The following is a 23,000-nucleotide window of genomic DNA, read 5'->3' as shown; positions in this document are numbered from 1 at the left end:
ACATATATTACTGATAAAAGGTATATGATATGCATGTTTTTGGAAAGCTGGCGAAAAATCAATAACTTTTCATTTAGAAATCGCGTAATTTCGATGAACGAATTAAAAGATATGGTCAACTGAATTATGATTGACGTTAATTGGAATTGCTTTCGAATCTGCAATTAATATTTAAACAACCTGTTTACGATAAATTGGGTTTTTGAATACTACTAGCCGAGTAAATGAATTCTTAAATAAGGCATGTCTCGTTTTGTTGAACAATTGTTAAAGTTGACTATAATCTGATTTTACAAGTATTGGGAAACTATGTGAAATGTTAAAATGTTTCGATTGCCATGATCATTCAACTATAGTATTGAGTCAGATTAACTTTTTGAAATGACTTTTAATAACCTTTGTATGTCTATCTCGAGCGTTAGGATTGTGATGCACTATGACCTGACCTAGCTTGATAGACATTTATTGACCAACATATGTTCTCTAGGTTGAGATCTACGGTTATTTGATATTCCGAGATTTGGTCACATTTCGGTGAACGACTTTATATGCTGCTAAGGTGAGTTTCATTTGCTCCCTTTTTAATTGCTTTTGCAATCTATGTTTTTGGGCTGAGAATACATGCACTTTATTTTAAACGCAATGGATACAAGTACATACTAAATTCTACACCGAGTTTGAATAGGAAAATCCCTTAGCTTTGGTAACTAGTAACTGCTGGTTATAAGAACTGGTGGGCGCGAGTAGTTGTATATGGATCCATAGGGCTTGACATCCCCGTCTGTTCCAGGTATAGAAACCCTAGCCTGAACTATAAAACAGACGTATACTATTTGAGTTTAGTACACATTGGATTGCGTGTATTGTACATGTTGGTTGCATGTATGTTAAAACAGGGGTACTTATTATAACGTTAAAGTTTAGTTACCAGGGTGCTCAACTTCGTAGAATAATTTGACAAATGTTTCTGGATGAAACAACTGAAATCTTGTGATCCACCTTTACATATAGATTATACGAAACAATAAAACTATGAATTCACCAACCTTTGTGTTGACACTTGTTAGCATGTTTATTCTCAGGTTCCCTAGATGTCTTCCGCTGTTTGCTTATATGTTAGACAAGCTATGTGCATGGAGTCTTACATGACATATTTTTCAAGGAAACGTTGCATTCACCAAATCATCACCATGTATCTTATTTTGACTGCATTGTCAACTGAAGTATCATTGTAAACTATTATATTACGGTGATTGTCTATATGTAGAAATCATCAGATGTCGAAAACCTTTCATTTAAATATTCATTTATGGTGTGCCTTTTCAAAAGAATGCAATGTTTACAAAACGTATCATATAGAGGTCAAATACCTTGCAATGAAATCGATGAATGACGTGTTCGTCCATATAGATTTGGAGCGATCATCACAGATTATGAATTTCGAAGTCAAACTTTCAAAACAAAAAAAGTCAAAGCTGTGTTCTTCGCTAAATTGAAGTTTTATAGATTATTTATGTTGAAATTAATGAATGAGAAAGTTTATATGGACCATTTGAAACACAGTTCATGATATAACATTTATCTAAAACTTTCATAAAATCAAAATCAAGAATTATTTTTTTTTCTCAAAACCGTGAACTGCAGTAGCAGTATTTTTATTTTTTTATTTTTTTGTCGTTCACAATTAATGAACATTTGATACTGACCGATTATTATTATTATGAAGTAATTAATTCGCAGTTTTTGATGATTTGTATTTTTTTTTAGTCGATTAAATAAGGAAGAAGAAGGACAGTTCTTGATCGGGCTATATATTTTTTTGGTCCGGGTTTAACTTCAGGAAATATGAAATGGACGAGTGGTAATGAGTGTTTGTGTTGAGCGGGTGGTCACAGGTTCGAGCCTCGATCACGACAGTTTTTTTTAGAAAGCCTTTAAGGTAGTTTCCATTATTATTATCATTTTATTAATATTATTATTATTATTATATTTATTATTATTATTGTTATTATTAATTATGGATAGTATTACTTGTATTATAATTATCATTGTTATTATAAGTACTAACATAAGATTTGGATATCACTTATTATTATTATTATCATTACAATTATGATTATTATTATTATTATTATTATTATTATTATTATTATTATTATTATTATTATTATTATTATTATTATTATTATTATTATTGTTGTTGTTACAAAAATTGTAACATTAATAATATTAGTATTAATTAGTATTATTATTAATATCATCATTAATAATAAGACTTTTATTAGTATTATTATCATTAAGTATTAAGTAATATTAACAAAATTATTATTTCATTATCATTATGATTACTAGTATTATTGTTAGTAAACTTATTATCATTATTTTCATTAGTAGTAAAATGAATACTTGTATGATTTTTATTAATATAAATATTACTATTATCATTATTACTAGGATTACAAATTGATGTTATAGAGGCTTTAGTTATTAGTTTAGAAATTTAACATGAAGATTATGATTATGATTATGATGATTACTATTATTATTATTATTATTATTATGATTAAATATTATTTAAGTATTAAGATAAATATGATTAAGGTCATGATCATTAAAGGTTTGGGTATGAAATTGATTATGAGCATAAGATATTAAGAGGGATATAAACACATATGTACGATAAAGATAATAATAATTAAGTTATTACTATGAATTGAATATAACAAAAATATGATTAAGTTTAAATGTGGTATGAATATAGATACAAACATAGATATTGATAGAAGATAATATTAAGAATACAAATGATATTATTAAGAAAATAATGAGGATAGTGGAAAAATTAACATAAGTAGGAATATATGTAACTCTTTTATTATTATTTTCAATATTATTATTAATATTATTATCTTATCAAAATTATTATTATCATTAGTAATACTACAAATAAACTGACTAATGTTATTACCAAAATTATTATTACCATGAGAATCATGAATCTTATTGTCATTATTAATACTAGTATTTCCATTATTATTATTTTAATCACTAATAATGTTATTCTAGTATTGTTATAATCACTATTTTATCAAATAAATGAAATATGTATATATAAAATATTTAATACATATGACATAACAAAACTTATATTTTTTAAAATATATATATAAATATAAAATTAATATATATTAATAATGAAATATAAAAGTTACTAATATATAATTTATATCACTAATAATATATATATATATATATATATATATATATATATATATATATATATATATATATATATATATATATATATATATATTTGTTTGGTTACGATTATATGTTTTAATATATATATACAAATGATATAGGTTCGTGAATCCGAGGCCAACCCTGCATTGTTCAATGTCGTCATATGTATTTTTACTACAAAATACAGTATTGTGAGTTTCATTACTCCCTTTTTAAATGCTTTTGCAATATATATTTTTGGGACTGAGAATACATGCGCTGTTTTTATAACTGTTTTACGAAATAGACACAAGTAAATGAAACTACTTTCTATGGTTGAATGATCGAAGCAAAGTATAGTTCTAAAAGATGTAGGAATCTAAAAGTGATGGTACCGGTTATATCTCGAATTGAATTTCGAGGTTTCAAAATCAGAATATGTAATTGAGTTTGAATGAGTATGGTTGTTTTGATTTCTATGAAAGAATGTATATTATTATGAAAGTAGGAAATATAGTTGATAATTTGATTAATCAGATTCGAAGAATGTAACATATTAATTGTGAATTTATATATCTATCGGGTATTACCTACCCGTTAAAAAAAAAATTCACAATTAATATTTTGTACAAAAGAATTTTTATTACAGTCTTTATGAAAATATATATGTATATATTCTCTTCAGATGTAACATAGATTTTAATGAGTTAATACTAAATCAAACTCATTCGATATACGGTTGGAACTAGAATTGAATAATCCCTTAAAGGCTTTAGAGATTACATAAGTATTTCTTCAATAATATTGAAATTATGAATCAATACTTCATTATTTGTTGAGGCGTGATGTTGGTTTTCGTTAAATTCTTGTGAACTTCGCAAAGTACGAATGATGTTATCTAAAAAGTTTCGGGTACATTGATGATGAAAGTGTAAAATCAAATATATACTTGATTTATTATGAATTGGAATTTGTTGAATTGAGACAGAGATTGTAGTTAACGATGGTTAAGTTGCGGCGAAGGACGTACATTATTGCATATTTGTAATATGAATTAACCGAGTAGTTAAGATTCACACACAATAGCTTAGTACAGAAAGATTTATTTTTATTTCAATATATATATATATATATATATATATATACATATACATATATACATATAATTTCTTCAGAGGGAATGTGTTAATTCTTCATAACTCGTTGATAAAATATACGCGTTATTGATTCGTAATGATGTCCACAGTGATTCTTGAACTGACGGAGTTTGTGATGTTATAGGTGTTGCTGATTCTGATGCTGACTGCACTGACGATGCTGGTGACACTGACGGTACTGTTGATGCTGTTGGTAAAACAAGTTTAGCTTGTTAACCACACACCATTTTTTGTCAGGGTTTCTACTTTTCCTTCTATCATTTTGGTTCGCTTAACTGATTTATGATTAGGGCTAGATTAGATAATCTCTAAGACTTTAGAGATTACATAATCGCCGCGGAATGTTTCTCTAATGAAGTTATGAATTAATACTTCATCAGTTATTGTTGTTGGTACTCCTTGGTATCTATGGTGCGTATGACGTTGATGCTCGTGGGATAGATTGTGAAGTTGAGGTTTATGACGTGGTTGTGGTTGGAGGTGGTAATGGTACTATTGGCATTGATGATGGTGGTACTGGTTATGCTGCTGGTGCTGCTGCTGGTGTTTGTAATCTTTGCACCATATTCTCCAAAGCCACTACCCGAACGCGAAGCTCGTTGACTTCTTCTATTACACCAGGGTGATTGTCGGTTCGGACGAGCGGATAAATAAAATCTAGAATTTGATGTAGTATATAATCGTGACGAGATACTCTGGAAATGAGAGAGAAAATGGTATTTCGAACAGGTTCGCCGGTAAGTGCTTCAGGTTCTTCGCCTAGAGGGCAATGTGGTAGATGGAAAGGATCGCCTTCTTCTTGTTTCCAATGATTGAGGAGGCTACTAACTCATCCCCAATTCATCCAGAATAGGTCATGACTGATTGGTTGATCCATTCCGATCACACTGCTTTCGGAGCTTGAGTGAAATTCCATTTTAGAATCCAAGTGACTTGAACTTATGACAAATTCCATTTCGTACGATTGGATACAGGACTTTTAGATATAAAATGATTTTCCGGCTATCAGGTGATATTCCATTTACATAGGATATCTATATATATAGATCAAAAGATTTCGTAGATTACGGAGGAATTTGCGGGATATGTCAGACAAAGTTTAAAGTAACAGATACGATAAGATATGATTTAGCAGATACGCTAAGATATGAATTTTGTCTATACACTACTCATGCAATTAATGTAGCAAGACATGTCTAGACTAATAATGATAAGCAGGTAATTTCCTAAGGATGATAAGCAGGTGATTTTCGACTAGAAATGATAAGCAAAACTTTTGACATGCAGACACGGTCGAAGTCCAGACTCACTAATGCATCCTAACGACTTATCAGTTAGACACACTAATGCAGACCTGGTTCACTAAGACCACCGCTCTGATACCAACTGAAAGGACCCGTTCATATACATTATAAACGATTCACAATAGTTGATTACATCGCAAGGTATTTGACCTCTATATGATACATTTTACAAACATTTCATTCATTTTTAAAAGACAAACTTTCTTTACATCGAAATTTGACAGGCATGCATACCATTTCTTAATATCCACTATCCAACTATAAATTGACTTAATAATAATCTTTGATGAACTCAATGACTCGAATGCAACGTTCTTTGAAATATGCTATGAAAGACTCCAAGTAATATCTTTAAAATGAGTAAACGCACAGCGGAAGATTTCTTTAATACCTGAGAATAAACATGCTTTAAAGTGTCAACCAAAAGGTTGGTGAGTTCATTAGTTTAACATAATCATACATTTTCATCATTTTAATAGACCACAAGAATTTTCATTTCCAATTCTCATAAATATACGTCCCATGCATAGAGACAAAAATCATTCATATGGTGAACACCTAGTAACCGACATTAACAAGATGCATATAAGAATATCCCCTATCATTCTGGGAAATCTTTCGGACATGATAAAAACGAATTCGAAGTACTAAAGCATCCGGTACTTTGGATGGGGTTCGTTAGGCCCAATAGATCTATCTTTAGGATTCGCGTCAATTAGTAGATCTGTTTACTAATTCTTAGGCTACCAAGCAAAATGGGCATATTCGGCTTCGATCATTCACCCATATAATGTAGTTTCAATTACTTGTGTCTATTTCGTAAAATATTTATAAAAATTTCGCATGTATTCTCAGCCCAAAAATATATAAGGGTAAAAAGGCAAATGAAACTCACCTATTGTATTTCGTAGTAAAAATATATATAACGTCATTGAACAAGTGCAAGGTTGGCCTCGGATTCACGAACCTAAATTAAGTATATATATATATATATATATATATATATATATATATATATATATATATATATATATATATTTATATGTTGGTCAATATTTGTATAGCAATTTAGGTCAGGTCATAGTGTATCACAATCCTAATGCTCGAGACTAATATGCAAAAGTCAACAAAAATCAATTTGACCCAAAATGATTTCCAAAATCCATACATGATTATTATTTAACTTAAATATATTATACTTACATATATTTAAATATATTTATTAGATTTTGTTAAAGTAATTAATAAAAGTCATTTATTAATAAAAGTTTATATTAAAATAAGAATATACTTTTATGTATTTTAAGTAAATAAATTTATAAAGTTCATTTAATATCATAGAAATATAATGATAGGTTTTATTCATGTAATTATATTACGTGTAATAAAATATCTTTGTATTATATATTTATTTGATAAAATAATATCGATAATAACAATAATAATTATAAGTTTTATTATTTTGTAATAATAGTTATTATTGTTCTGCTAATAAAATATCTATATTTATATTTTCTAAAAATGATATTAAAATGATAATTTTTATTAATAATAGTACTAAGCTGATAATAATAATGATATTTTATAATAATAATGATATTTCTATTAAAAATGATAATTTTAGTAAAAATGATAGTTTTAATATTAATAATTCTTTTAATGAATTGATAAAAATAATAAGAACGATAATTTTATCTAATTCAATATCTTATAATATTTTAATTTCATCATGATACTCATAATCATTATTTCCTAATCAATTTGTAGAATATCTTTTAGTCGTCTTTTATATCGCATTCATAATAATGATAATAATATTAGTCATAATAGTTAGATGATACTAATATCAATTTTTAATGATAATAATACTAATAATAATAATTATCACAATGATAATACTAATAACTATTTAAATTTTTTTTAATCATAATGATAATATTAATAATGATAATAATAATAATAATAACAATAAAAAAATTCTTTTACTAATTATCCTTAAAAATGATAATATTATTAATCATAATAATAATAATAATTAATAGATAAAAATAGTAACGATGATAATTACGACGATAGTAATAATAATCATTTTAACAATAATACTAAAATTCAGTTGACTATAATTTCTAATCTGTTCATCGAAATCATTCGAGTTCTAAATGAAAAGTTCTTAATTTTTAGCTAGCTTTCCAATGACATGCATATCTTATACCTTATCTCAACCGCATACGTAACTAATTCAAAATTCAACATATCCTATCTAATGGCAATATCAAAAGTACAAGCATGCATAATCCTATATTCTCGAGCACTAGTCAGGGATACACTATTAATATGTAAAAATTAATTTACGAGTGCTTACCTATCAATATTGAGATTCAATATTGCAGGAAAGGTACGTAGACGCAACGGAGATGACAAACACTAGATTGACCTCACGAACAACACCCATGAATCATACCCATCACCTCCATAGCTATAACCCATAATTTCCTTAGCCCTATCCTACTCGAAAAACTCAATTTGAACTCACGCGGGCAGAACCTCGTCGTAGTATTTTATGTATAAATAATATTAAGACTACTAATAATAATAAGATTAATAATAATATTAATCTTTATAATAATAATAATAATAATAATAATAATAATAATAATAATAATAATAATAATAATAATAATAATAATAATAATAATAATATGAATAATATACAGAGTAATGTCACTCTATCTATTTTTATATGTGTGTGTGCAATGAGGGATCCAGCTTGATATATAAAGAGTTTTGTGACCGACACTTATGCTCATATCATTCTTTTATTACGTAATGCTCATATCATTCTTACATTACGTACACATGTTTTTTTTTCTTTTTTTATTATATATTATATTTAATTCTTATAATTATTTAAATATTATATTTTATTTATATGCATAGTTAATTTGTAATTTTTGTTCAAATGACTCGTACGTTGTCACTCGACTCATGTACCACTTCCGGTTTTTCGAGCGCACTTTCGTACGTTTAGAAAACTAGCCTTTTTCATTACGCGACGTGTACCTTTAATAATAATTTGACTTATTTATCAAAAATTTACTTTATGAAAATGTATCTTATAAAATTTGAGCGTCATGGTCATTTGCTTCTATAAATCAGTGACTCGTTGTTTATCAAAATATATTATTTTAAATTGGGATGTTTTATGACTAAGTTTAAATATATATATTTTTTATTTAAAATTGTGAATTTGTACCTAATAAATATTTTTGAAATATTTTAACTGATGATATAATATTTAGCTTTTCAAAAGCAAATAGATTTCAAAGTTTGTTTTAACTCATTTTTAAATAATAGTAGTTATTTTAGCAAATAATGTTTTTAATATAAAAACTAAATAGTTGATTTATCACGGGACACGAGTTTATCAAAGTAAAGTACACCTTTGAAATTTAAACGAAAATGATTACTAACTTTTGACTAACTCTTGTTAATGACACTATTGTAAATCACTTTTATCAAATATTCCGGATATCGTTAAAAAGAAAAAGTTTTCTAAATCAAAGTGGACCTCTTAACAGAGACTCGTAATCCTAATACAATGTATCTGTTAAGTCAATCATTTGATAACATCTTCTAATCCCATCGATAACTATTTGAATATATATTTCGAAACAAATACGTTTATGTAAAGTATTACACGTCCAATACTTGTTAACATTTTCAAGTTATAATATATACATATATACATATATAATCATATATGTTCCTATAATGGTTCGTGAATTTTTGGAATTTGGTCGAGGTTAAATGAATGTATTAACACAGTTTAAAATTCTTGAGATTCTACTTACAAACTTTGCTTATCGTGTCGGGAATATATAAAGATTAAAGTTTAAATTTGGTCGGAAATTTCCGGGTTGTCACAATACCTACCCGTTAAAGAAATTTCGTCCCGAAATTTTAGTGGAAAGGTCGTGAATGATAATAAGTATGTTTTCATGATGCATACAGGCTGAAAATCAGAGTTTTATCATCAACGAATAATTTGGATAAACAATCCATTTATATGAAGAGTACGAATGAAGCTAACATAGAAGAGTGAAATGAGTAAGTGTAGATTCGTCTTATCATTTGACGTAGATATGATTGATTTCCAGATTTCAAGGGATTTGGAGAAAATCTTCGTAATAAAGTTTGATTCATCGGTAATCAAGGAAATTAGGATCCGCTTTAAATGCGATCATCTGTTTTGATTTCTCTGTCGGATATTTTACTATAAATTCACCTCCTTCGTTTCCTTACAATTCACACCTTCTATTCTTTCTTCTTTAATTCATACTTTGAATCATTCGTCAATATGCTCCATCCGGTTCTAATTCTTGATATACTTCTAACTTTCATATCTGTCATTCTTCTTTTTCATCTACCGTCGGAAGAATCTATTTACTTCTACTATACTCTTGGGTTTATAGTGTTTCTAGTTCTCTCGTGTCTTTATATTGCTATATGCATCGATATATATGGTTTATAATTTCTGGTTTGTCGTTGGGCTTTATATCTTCCCTTATATTTCAAAGTCTCTGCTTCTGTCTTCTATAATCATTGTCATTCACAGTTAATGCTCTCTTTTATTTGCTGCAATTTATACCTCAATTTCTATTTCGGAGTTTTGTCCTTTCGTTTCTTCTTCTTGCGATTAAGCACCGCTTGTAATGGTCCAGAATTCACAGGTATGAATTTCGGAATAAACATTGTTAATGTTCTAGGAAGGAAATTGTAATGGCACGATCTTGACTTGTCAAATTACCAGAATACCTTGGAAAAGGCCGAATCATTAAGAAATATTTTCTTGATATTTTAGAGGTCAAATAGAATACAAGAGTCGTATAACATGGCACATGATGATGTTATGATCTGTGAATCATCACGTTCCATTTAGAAACTCAGCATGACTTACTGTAATATAATCACGTTGATCAAGTGTCATTATATTATACTAATTCATGCTTCAGTTCCCAACACTACTTCAAAATATTCCTATTTTAAACTTGAATGTTTCGGAATTTAGAAACTAAAATAGTTTCTTTTATGATGTAATAAAGATAGCGCGAAGAGGTAAATGATTTTAAATAAGAAAAATTAAGAAAATATCTTCAGAAATATGGAGGATATTTATAATGAAAGATATGATGATATCTTAGGATTTCTAATATCAGAGGATGATGAAGAATATTGTCTGCAAGAGTTTAGAGTCAGGAGCAAGGTATTCGATAATGACTTCAGCAGATACTGAATCATTTGGATCCTTTGAAGGCAGGTTTAGCCTTTGTTCTTTGTCCACAGCCTCCTTCATACTTTGCTCAATCCGTTTTCCAGTTCCAACTCTTTTCTTTTTCTGAGCTCTGCCAACACACTACTCTTTATTATCAAACTTTTTACTGTTAAGGTCGTTTTATAGTTTTTGCTGCTTTATCAAAAATTTCGAGAACTATTACGCAGTTTAGGGTGTTTTTCAGAAACTTCACATTCAAGTATGTAAGTCCAGGAGATAGACGTTATATATACACATATAACTATTGGCGTGGATATGCTGCGAGATATCAAAATACTGATTGCTAATTCCCGATGATTCGTATGGCAATTCTCGTTACAAGATGCGAATGAGTAAATGATGGGGTTTTGATAAATATAATGATTTTTCGAAAAATCTCAGATCATTACGGTTGCTGATAAGTTTACAGCTAATGTGGTGAGATATGAAAGGTTCCCCAGTAACAATGGCGAAAGGGCAACATGTTTATCATGATTATGATAAGGCTACTCCGAATGAAAAATCGAAGTTGTCTTGCTGGAGCTGTGATAGAATTTGCTACTTTGAAAAAGGAATTGCAAAGTTATTTTTGCTAATAAATGCCAAAGGATCTGACACAGATATGTGTTGAATTATGACTTTGGTTTCGAGAGCTTTTTAAGTACATAACTGTGGGTAATATGTGGTTGGATCATCATCTCGATTGCTCATTATTTGAAATGTCTTCAGAAATTTTTCGAAGGGCTTGAACACACATTGTAATCGTTAATATACATTTGATGTTCTAACACAGTTTTGAAGTCAAAGTATAGTTCTGAAAGATGTAGGAATCTAAAAGTGATGGTACCGGTTATATCTCGAATTGAATTATGAGGTTTCAAAATCAGAATATGTAATTGAGTTTGAATGAATATGGTTGTTTTGATTTCTATGAAAGAATGTATATTATTGTGAAAGTAGGAAATATAGTTGATAATTTGCTTAATCAGATTTGAAGAATGTAACATATTAATTGTGAATTTATATATCTATCGGGTATTACCTATCCGTTAAAAAAAAATTCACAATTAATATTTTGTACAAAAGAATTTTTATTACAGTCTTTATGAAAATATATATGTATATATTCTCTTCAGATGTAACATAGATTTTAATGAGTTAATACTAAATCAAACTCATTCAATATACGGTTGGAACTAGAATTGAATAATCCCTTAAAGGCTTTAGAGATTACATAAGTATTTCTTCAATAATATTGAAATTATGAATCAATACTTCGTTATTTGTTGAGGCGTGATGTTGGTTTTCGTTAAATTCTTGTGAACTTCGCAAAGTACGAATGATGTTATCTGTAAAGTTTCGGGTACATCGATGATGAAAGTGTAAAATCAAATATATACTTGATTTATTATGAATTAGAAATTGTTGAATTCAGACAGAGATTGTAGTTAACGATGGTTAAGTTGCGGCAAAGGACGTACATTATTGCATATTTGTAATATGAATTAACCGAGTAGTTAAGATTCACACACAATAGCTTAGTACGGAAAGATTTATTTTTATTTCAAAATATATATATATATATATAATATACATATAATTTCTTCAGAGGGAATGAATTAATTCTTCATAACTCGTTGATAAAATATACGTGTTATTGAGTCGTAATGATGTCCACAGTGATTCTTGAACTGACGGAGTTTGTGATGTTATAGGTGTTGCTGATTCTGATGCTGACTGCACTGACGATGCTGGTGACGCTGACGGTACTGTTGATGTTGTTGGTAAAACAAGTTTAGCTTGTTAACCACACACCATTTTTTGTCAGGGTTTCTACTCTTCCTTCTATCATTTTGATTCGCTTAACTGATTTATGATTAGGGCTAGATTAGATAATCTCTAAGACTTTAGAGATTACATAATCGCAGCGGAATGTTTCTCCAATGAAGTTATGAATTAATACTTCGTCAGTTGTTGTTGTTGGTACTCCTTGGTATCTATGGTGCGTATGACGTTGATGCTCGTGGGACAGATTGTGAAGTTGAGGTTTACGACGCGGTTGTGGTTGGAGGTGGTAATGGTACTGTTGGCGTTGATGATGATGGTACTGGTTATGCTGCTGGTGCTGCTGCTGGTGTTTGTAATCTTTGCACCATATTCTCCAAAGCCACTACCCGAGCGCGAAGCTCGTTGACTTCTTCTATTACACCAGGGTGATTGTCGGTTCGGACGAGCGGATTGATGTGTGCAGCGGGGTGTACGAAATAGTATTAATTTAAATACGAAATACGATGAAATACGAGACAAGTTTTTGTTTATTTATATAGATGGGATATATCTAAACCTTGCTACAACACTTATAGGCAGTGTACCTAATCGTACAGTAGTGTAGTTTTTAGTAAGTCCGGTTCGTTCCACAGGGAAAATCTTTAAACAAAGCTTAACGCTATATTAGTTTACTTTTATAAAAATACAAATATATATATAAGTAATATTATTATTATAAAGGGGGGTTTTTACCGTTTAATGACCGGTTTGTCGATTTTAAAACTTTAGTCGCAGTTAAAACCAAATGTAAAATAATAAATAAATACAAGACTTAATTTAAAGCGTAAAGTAAATAACGATAATGAAATTGCGAATAATAAAAGTGCGATAAAATAAACTTGCAATAATTAAAAAGTACGATAATTAAAAGTGCAATTAAATACAATAACAATAAAAATGCGATAATTAGAAGTGCAATTAAATATAAAATAAAGGAAATTAAATATGAAATAAAAGAATTATGCTTATTTAAACTTCCGTAATCATGATGTTTGACGTGTTGATTTTAGTTTATTCCCATGGGTTAATTGTCCTTTGTCCTGGATTATTTAATATGTCCGTCTGGTTTTTGTCCATAACAGTCCATCAGTCATAAATATAAAGTGCGAGTGTCCTCGTCAAATTATCCTTATACCCGAAGTTAAATATTCCAACTAATTGGGGACTTAAACTGTAACAAGATTTTAATACTTTGTTTAATAATTACACCAGGATGTCGACTGAGTGTAACCCAAGGTTTTAATATTTTGTTATCAATTATACCAAGTGTCCTTGTACATAATTTCACCCCTGTTTTAATTATTCTAGTGGCTATTAATCCATTCCCGTGTCCGGTTAAATGAATGATTATTCGTACATATAAATACCCCGCCCATCGTGTCCGATCGAGTGTATATGGTAATTTATAGGGACGCCCAATTGTAAATCATTATATTAACATTAACAAACTATCATTTAGTTAAACAAATATAAAGCCCATTAATAGCCCATAGTCTAATTTCCACAAGTGTCTTTCTTTTGTCCAAACCCCAATTATGGTACAAAGCCCAATTACCCAATTTTAGTAATTAGCCCAATATCATGATTACTTCGGATTAAATAAGCATAATAATAACTTAGCTACGAGACATTAAATTAAAAAGTTTGAACATAACTTACAATGATTAAAAATAGCGTAGCGTTACACGGACAGAATTTCGACTTACACTCTTACAATATTTGCTAACATACCCTTATTATTAGGATTAAAATTAAAATTAAAATATAAATATAAATATTTACGTATAGATATAGAGAGGATGGATATATGTTTTTTTTGCCATCAGAATTCGTTTGCTTTTATAGGGAGTTTCAGAATTTGGGGCTCCGCGACTCGCGGCCCTTTTTGCCTTCAAACTCCGCGAGTCGCGGAGTTTGTAAATACAGCTCACTCCATTTTGGCTCTTTGTTTACCGACGGTTTATTATATAAATATAATATATATATATATATAATTTATATAATTAATTATATATTATATTATATTTATATACATAGTTAACTTGTAATTTTTAGTCCGTTGCGTCGAGCGTTGAGAGTTGACTCTGGTCCCGGTTTCGGATTTTCGAATGTCCTTGCGTACAATTTAATATCTTGTACTTTGCGTATTGAATCTTGTACTCTTGTAATTTCGAGACGTTTCTTATCAATAATTGGAACCTCTTTGATTGTCTTTTGTACTTTTGAGCTTTTTGGTCGTTTGCGTCTTCAATTCGTCGAATCTGTCTTTTGTCTTCACCTTTTATCATTTAAACGAATATCACTTGTAAATAGAACAATTGCAACTAAAAGCTTGTCTTTCTTGAGGAATAATGCTATGAAATATATGTTCGTTTTTAGCGTTATCAAATATTCCCACACTTAAGCATTGCTTGTCCTCAAGCAATATCGTCTTGAAATACTAGAATCACTTCTTTATTCTTCACACTTTGTACATCAGTGATTTCTATACGGCGGTATAAACAATGGTAGTAACGATATGGTTTACAGTCCCACATGACTATAAAAATTTAGATCCATTAAGGAAATTGGATCTTTATGAAAACATTTGATCTTTTAAAAATTAAATCTAGTTTTTACCCTAGATAAGTTTTCTGGAATAACCCTTTACCGGTGTTTGCAAAATATTTTTGTGGGTTTGGTGGGTTTCAGATTTGAAAATTTTAGCTCAAAACTTGCGATTTTGTGTCACCCACTTGCTAACCTTGTATTTGGAAAGCAACACGTCCAGTTTACTTGTCCCGTATATTACCTTTCGGTAAACTACCGTCCGGTTGTAAAGGAAAGCGTTGAACAAGCAACTGTTGAGACAATGTCCCCTGACATGCTTTTAATTATGGTCTATAACGTGTCGGACGCAATTACTATCCTTGGTAGGAGCAATAGTAAAGCTCACCCTTATGATTTTTCGGTCTGGCACAAGGTCCTGTCTTTGACCACTATGCAACCACCGTTCTTACGGTTGACACCCAATTTAGTTCAGGTGACATAATGAATTCCAGGTGAATTTCTAGGATTTTACGTTCAATGGTAATGAACGCATTGAAAATAGGGTTTTCAGAAAACAAATCGGTTTGTAATTTTGATCAAAATATTTTCTCGTTCAAGCTTGAGTTTAGATATCATTGAATTCCATGAGTTTGTAATTCTCAATCTTTAAGGTCAATCTCAAGGATTGAGTAATATCAGGCTTAAAAGCTGATTTTTGATCTTTTAAGGAGATTATCCTTTCTGGGGATCTGATTCATTAGTCTTATCCAGCTAATTTGCATGGTGCCCCCCATTTTACGAGATAAATCCTTCTCATGGTTAGGATAAATCTGACCATTTGGCGACCCTGTTTAATGCTGAGGTCCGTGGATTTCCTGCTGATTTTAGTGATGACTTTTCTGGGTTTTTCGTCAACCTACAGCTGGTCTGGACGACAACTTCCTGACCTGAATCAAGAAGCGCGTTTCTTTTTCGGAATACTTTACTTCCTTTTAATGATGGAATTGATTCATCGTGTAGATCCATCTTTCTTACAGTAAATCAGGTAAAACTTTTTAGTTTAGTCCAAAGCAAAAGTATTTTCAGTTATTTGTACAAAAATATGTGATATACGTTTTGAATAACTTGGAGAATTTTCCCACACTTGGCTTTTATTTTCCTTTTTATTGTCCTCTATTCCATTTTAAATGAATTTTAACATTTTGGTTTGTTTCTCAATTTATGTCCTTTCCGAGGTAACAATAATTTCGGTGTTAAAACCTAGTTTTATCGTTCATAAATATGTATAAACATGATTTTGAGTTCATTTAATTGAAAATTTTGAAAAATTTTACTAGAATTGGGTAGTCAGTATATAAGACTAGGGCTGTTCTTTATTATCAGAGAGCACTAGATTCTAATACAACTACTGCTTTACTAGTATTTTTAATGGTAACCCAGTGTTTAAAAAATTTTAAAATCCGAAAGAATTTAACCCCTTCCCACACTTAAGATCTTGCAATGCCCTCATTTGCAAGAAATCAGTAACAACTTAAATTATTGAGGGTGATTTGTGTAAAAATGATTAAATTTTACCAAAGTTTCCAAATATATTGGCATTTGTTTGCTGAATGATAAATGGTGCACATCATTTGTTCATTCCGTCTTTTTGTTATTTCACATATATTTTGCATCTTGTCGTCAAAATTAGTTGCTTTTGCTGAACTTAATGCCAGTCTTTGAAAATGCGTTGTTTTACCCTGTTGTGTACATAAGATAAACTGCAAACATATATACATATTTTTGAAGTTTGGTATATTACCCCACATTCAAAAATTATTAAAATCTAAGAATAAAAGTTAGAAAATTATAAAAACTATTACAATATTAACATAAGTATTAAACGTATCAACATTACAAATTACAAAATAGATAAAACTAAGTAGACTAGGGATGATACTGATACCAACAGGGGTTCAATGCATAACTATAGGTGCTATAGAATGCTTCGGCTGGGTTATACGTAGGATACGGTGGTTGAATCTCTATAGACCAGGGAGGGAATATTGGCTTTGGAGTAGGAATATAGTTTCTACCTATATGTTGGCAATAAGCTATGATTTGGTTTTGATGAACTTGCCAATCTTCAAATGCTCTTTGTCTAGCATTTTCGTACTCCTGTGCAGCTATAAACCTTTGCATTTCTTGCATTTCATTTCCCCCTCCTACATTACCTTGCTGTTGGTTTCTCTCAACCTGTGGATGTCTACCATGGTATTGTACTGCGGCGTTATTTCGCCTCTTCAAAACTTTCGCACCATGGTATACATTTAAACCTATAGTATCGCGGGGTTCTGGTTCTTCGACTAATAATCCCCCCGACTTATATCCACACCGAGATATTCAGCAATCAAAGTAATAAAAATACCACCTCCTATTATGCTATGCGGTCTCATCCCCCTAACCATAGCTGATAAATAATAACCCACACAATAAGGTATACTTACAGCGCTTTGTGGGTCTCGAATACACATATGGTAAAACAAATCCTGTTCATTTACCTTTTCCTTGTTCTTACCTCTTTGTGTAATCGAATTAGCTAAAAACCTATGAATTACTCTTAATTTAGCTCTATCTATATCCAAATAAGAGTAATTTCCCCCATTGAATCGGTGATGTCTTGTCATTTGACTCCATACACCATGTGTATCAAAATTTTCATCTATCTTTCTACCATTTAGTATCAACCCTCTACAATCGGCAGATGCTAACTCCTCAGGCGTATATATACGTAAAGCCTGAGCCATGTCTAGTAAAGACATGTGGCGCATCGAACCTCCTAACAAAAATCTAATAAAAGATCGATCGGTTAAACTAGCTACCCGATCATTTAATTCTATACTACACAACAATTCTTCACACCATACTTTATATACAGGTCTACGCATGGTGAATAAACGTACCCAGTCGTTAAAAGTAGAATTACCATACCTCTGTGCAAGTAATTCCCTAATTGGCTCGGCCAATTCTACAGCTTCTAATGGTCCCCATTCTATGACCCTAGGTACCTCAACAACTTTAGAATGAAGAGTATGCAAACCCCTTTGGTATTTTGGATAATCTATCCAAAGTCTGTCAAATCTCAGGTTCGGGTGCAAATCTTCCAAGTGCATATCAGAAAATGTCATGACTGGATGAGGTATATCTTACTTGTAGTAGTTATCCACCTCCTGTTGTTCTGCATTCTCAGCAGGATCATTGCGAGCTTGGGATGAAGATTCAACCCTTTCAGTCTGCAAAACATATCAAACACAATTTTTGTGCATCCAAATATGCATTAGTGTCAGCAAAATCATCAATCAAAATAATTACAATGACATGATCAATTTATATCAAACTTAAGCTCATTTTCATATTTTCATCAAATCTACACTTTTTCAAATAAGCATATACGAAAATGTTCGCCAAGTTCATAAGCATTCAACTCAAATAACATGTCAAAATAATCATTACTAGCAATTAAACAAGTTTCAAATGGCATTATCTCTCAAAAATCAAGTTCATGAATTTTAGACTTGAAAAAGTCCACTTTAATTCTCAAAATCATGTTTAGGCTCAAAGTTTGGATCATTTAACTACCTAAACATGTTGCACTACTTAATTTAGCAACAATTCATGACAAAAATCGGCCATAACCTGTTTATATCAAAAAGCCCCAAATTTGCTCAAGAACACAAACCCTAGATTACTCAAAATTTGAAGTTTAAGGCTTCTAATCATGTTAAATAGCATCAATCTAGGTTATACAAGCATAATACATAAGCAATTTAAGCATAATTACACTAAAAAGCATTAAAATCAAATTGGGTATAAAATTGCTCAAGAACACTAATTTTCGGATTAAATGGTGTTTAGGTGTAGAAATTTACCGTTTTTCTTGAGTAATTCCTTGATAGCATCCTTCTCAACATGATTTTAGTAAAAGATTTGATGATTAACGGTTAAAAATTGTGATTTTGGGGGTGTTTTTGCGGGGTTTTTGCGCAGTATTTCGTAGTATTTGGTGTGTTTGTGGTGTGCAACTGATCAGTTCTGCGTTTTTATTTTTTTTCTGATTTTTGGTCCCTCCGCGAGTCGCGGTATATTACGCTTCAAACTCCGCGACTCGCGGAGTTTTTTTTTTTTTTTATAACATCTTATACTAATTAAAACAATTAAGTAATTAATTTTAAAATTTTGTTTCCCTTGTTATTTAGGACGAGGTCGTTTCGGATCGATGTCCTAGTCCGTCCTTCGACAAAATTTTAAAATTTGTCTTTTTGTAGCGATTGTTTTAAAAGCTAAGATTTTTAGATTTTTTAATGTTTTTGGCATACTTTAATTCAATAAGATTAAAAATAATGATAATAAAAGTTCTCGTCCCTCCCTTGTGTAAAGCAATTTCGGTTTAAAGACCTAGTCTTCAACTTACGACGAATTTTAAAAATCATATTTTTAACTTAATGAGATAAAGTAAATTTTTGTTTTTAAATTCACACAATTTAAATATAAATTTCAAAATTAATATTAAAAATTCACACCAAACTTAAAATTTGAAATGCATAAAATTAAAAATTCATATTTAAAAAATTAAAAATTCACACCAAACTTAATTTAAAAATTCATATTATAAATTCACACCAAACTTATATTATATTTTTCAAATATTTACATTTTTAAATATATTATTTTTACAAAGTTTACAATATTAATTTAAGATTTATATATTAATTTTAAAAACATGGTAAAAATAAAATTAAAAATCTTTTTGGCTTTTTATCCCACTTTAATCAATCAAATATTATCAAAAATATACGCCCCTCTTTTCGGTAAAGTAATTTCGGTTCCATGACCTAATTTAACTCATGACGAATTTTTGAAATATTTTGGGTTGATTGATTAAAGATATTTATACCTTAAGAATAAACGTTAAATTTCGCAGTGATGTAATAAATTTTTGAATGATATCAATAATTTCGGTCGCCAAACCAAATTTTATTCAATACCAATTTAATACTTTATAGCGAACAAATTAGCGTTTATTATTAAAAGGTTAAAAATAAAAATAAATAAAAAAATAAAAACTGTACAGACTTACCTGTGAGATAGTATTCTTAGTTATATGATCTATCCCATTCATAAGATAGTCGGTTTAATTGGTTTTCCATAGCTACATAGGCGTAACCTCGAGCATTCAGTGTCTTTTCTTCTAAACATATGAACGGTCCGTCTCTGCATAAAGTAACAAATTCGGTGTTTGAATAGGTTTGATTATTTGAACATTTACCTCCATGTGACCATTTTCCGCATTTGTGACATCTTTCTAGGTGTCGTGCTCTTCTTTTCGCTGCGGATTTTGATTTTCCTTTACCAAATTGTAACTTATTATCTTCGCATCTGGATTCTTTTCTAACTCCGTCCAATCTTTCTCTGATTACTGATACTATTTCACTCGGTAGTGTGTCATTATTACGTTTAGTGATCAAAGCGTGTAGCATTAGACCATGGTTTAGTTCACATGCAGTCTTCATTTCCTAAAAAAAATAAAAATTCAGAATGGGGGGAGAAGACTAGTTCTTTAGGGTCTGCTAGGGAAAGACCATTCGGGTTCCATTTTCGAGAACTACACGAAAACAGACAATCTAACTCTAACAGAAATACATAAACCCCTTGATTCTCCCCACACTTAGTTAGCTGTGGTGTCGAAATTGTGATTAACTTCGTTGTCGACTTCCATCGGACTATCTATGTAGTGTTTAACTCTGTGACCATTAACTTTAAATTCAATCCCATTTGAATTTATTAATTCTATCGTTCCGTATGGAAAAACTCTTTTGACTATGAATGGTCCAGACCATCTTGATTTCAATTTTCCAGGAAATAGCTTGAATCGTGAATTGAAAAGAAGAACTCTGTCTCCTTCTTTAAATTCTTTTGAACTTCCGATTCTTTTATCATGCCATTTCTTCGTTCTTTCTTTATAGATTAACGAATTTTCGTATGCTTCATGTCTTAATTCTTCTAATTCGTTTAGTTGACTTAATCGTAGACGTCCGGCTTCATGTAAATCAAGATTACATGTCTTCAAAGCCCAAAATGCTTTGTGTTCAATTTCTACTGGAAGATGACATGTTTTTCCATAAACAAGTCTAAAAGGTGTGGTTCCAATTGGAGTTTTGTAGGCTGTTCTAAAAGCCCAGAGTGCATCCTCCAATTTAATGGACCATTCCTTCGGATTTGATCCTACGGTTTTCTCTAGAATACGTTTTAAAGCTCGGTTGGTATTTTCAACTTGTCCACTTGTTTGTGGATGATATGCGGTGGAGATTTTATGAGTTACTCCATATCTTTTAAGAACTTTCTCAAGTTGATTATTACAGAAATGAGTACCTCGATCACTTATTAAAGCTTTCGGTGTTCCAAACCTTGCAAAAAGACGTTTTAAAAAGTTGACTACAACTCGTGCATCGTTAGTTGGGAGAGCTTGTGCTTCCGCCCATTTAGATACATAATCAATGGCTACGAGTATATATAGATTATTATGAGATTTTGGAAATGGACCCATAAAGTCAATACCCCAAATGTCAAATACTTCACATACTTGAATGACATTTTGTGGCATTTCATCACGTTGACTTATTTTTCCGGCCCTTTGACAAGCATCACAGGATTTGCAAAGAAGGTGTGAGTCTTTGTAAATTGTAGGCCAATAGAATCCAGCATCATAAACTTTTCTTGCTGTTAGTTGAGGCCCATAATGCCCTCCTGTTGGTCCTGTGTGACAATGGTTTAATATTTTACTAGCTTCATCTCCAAATACACATCGGCGTATTATTCCATCGGGACAACTTTTAAACAAATGTGGATCTTCCCAAAAATAGTGTTTTATATCACTGAAGAATTTCTTTCGTCTTTGGTACGATAATCCTTTTTCAAGGAATCCACAAACTAAGTAGTTTGCATAGTCTGCAAACCATGGAATTTATTTATAATCTATCTTCAATAGATATTCATCAGGAAAGTTGTCTTGTATGGCCGATTCATTTAGAACTTCTAACTCAGGATTTTCAAGACGAGAAAGATGATCAGCGGCGAGATTTTCTGCTCCTCTTTTATCTCGGATTTCAATATCAAACTCTTGTAAGAGTAAGATCCAACGGATTAATCTTGATTTAGCATCTTGTTTCGAAAATAGGTATCTAAGAGCAGAATGGTCGGTATAGACCACCGTTTTTGCTAGAACGAGATATGATCGAAATTTGTCAAAAGCAAAGACAATAGCAAGGAGTTCTTTTTCAGTAGTTGTATAGTTCGTTTGTGCTCCTTGTAACGTCTTACTAGCATAATATATAGGTTGAAATCGTTTTTCAATCCTTTGTCCTAAAACGGCTCCCATTGCAAAATCACTTGCATCGCACATTAGTTCAAATGGTAGATTCCAATTTGGTGTTATCATGATCGGCGCATTAGTGAGTTTCTCTTTAAGAATATTAAAAGATTTGATACACTCATCTGAAAAGATGAATGGAGCATCTTTTTCTAGGAGTTTATTCATAGGAGTGGCAATTTTAGAAAAATCTTTTATGAAACGTCGGTAAAAACCGGCATGCCCTAGAAAACTCCTAACTCCTC

Source organism: Rutidosis leptorrhynchoides, chromosome 8 (assembly GCF_046630445.1).
Source record: "Rutidosis leptorrhynchoides isolate AG116_Rl617_1_P2 chromosome 8, CSIRO_AGI_Rlap_v1, whole genome shotgun sequence".
NCBI lineage: Eukaryota > Viridiplantae > Streptophyta > Magnoliopsida > Asterales > Asteraceae > Rutidosis > Rutidosis leptorrhynchoides.
This window is presented reverse-complemented; position numbering follows the sequence as displayed.